At 29.9% G+C, this 609-nt stretch overlaps 1 protein-coding gene across 1 annotated transcript in view; it reads right to left on the bottom strand.

The window, feature by feature from the left end:
* The window catches only part of LOC119586117 (high affinity cAMP-specific and IBMX-insensitive 3',5'-cyclic phosphodiesterase 8A-like), a gene marked incomplete in the record, with an annotated part of 15950 nt that overhangs the window by 3819 nt on the left and 11522 nt on the right, over positions 1 to 609 (bottom strand).

Consider the following 609-nt stretch of genomic DNA (forward strand, 5'->3'; position numbering starts at 1 on the left):
TAAAATCATATATTTAGTACTTATATACTATATTTGATAATTATTATATCATGTATTTGTGTAATATCAATAAAACTATTATAAAAACTAATATCAATAAGTATCATACTAAATGTTTGCTGATGTCAACTGAACATCCAATTGGAGATTGGTCACCATCAGATGGAATTTGCATTGATGAATTTCACTAGCATGTGACATTCGATAACAAAACTCTGAGTGTCAGGATTCATTGAAGTCTACATTATTTCAGAGTGATGATCCATGCCCATGATTATGACAGATTACAGAAACACTCTCATTTCAGGATCTATCGGGTGATGAGCATATTGCATGTCATATAATGTTAGAAAATCATTCTAGGTAATCACATCAGGTTTTGTGTAACGACTGATTACACTGAGAATATGGGTTTGTGAAGGTAGCATCATCAGTAATGATTAAGGGTACACTACAATTTGACTAATATTTGCATGGGAAATATTCACAAACATCAAATTAATTTTGGTCACTTATAATACTGTAGTTGCTGATTGAGATTTATATTTTTATGTTATTTGTTGGCTAACTTTCAATAAATGATTTCTCAAAAACTTCCCTCACTATTAT

The sequence above is a fragment of the Penaeus monodon genome, chromosome 21, assembly GCF_015228065.2.
Source record: "Penaeus monodon isolate SGIC_2016 chromosome 21, NSTDA_Pmon_1, whole genome shotgun sequence".
Classification (NCBI taxonomy): Eukaryota; Metazoa; Arthropoda; class Malacostraca; order Decapoda; family Penaeidae; genus Penaeus; species Penaeus monodon.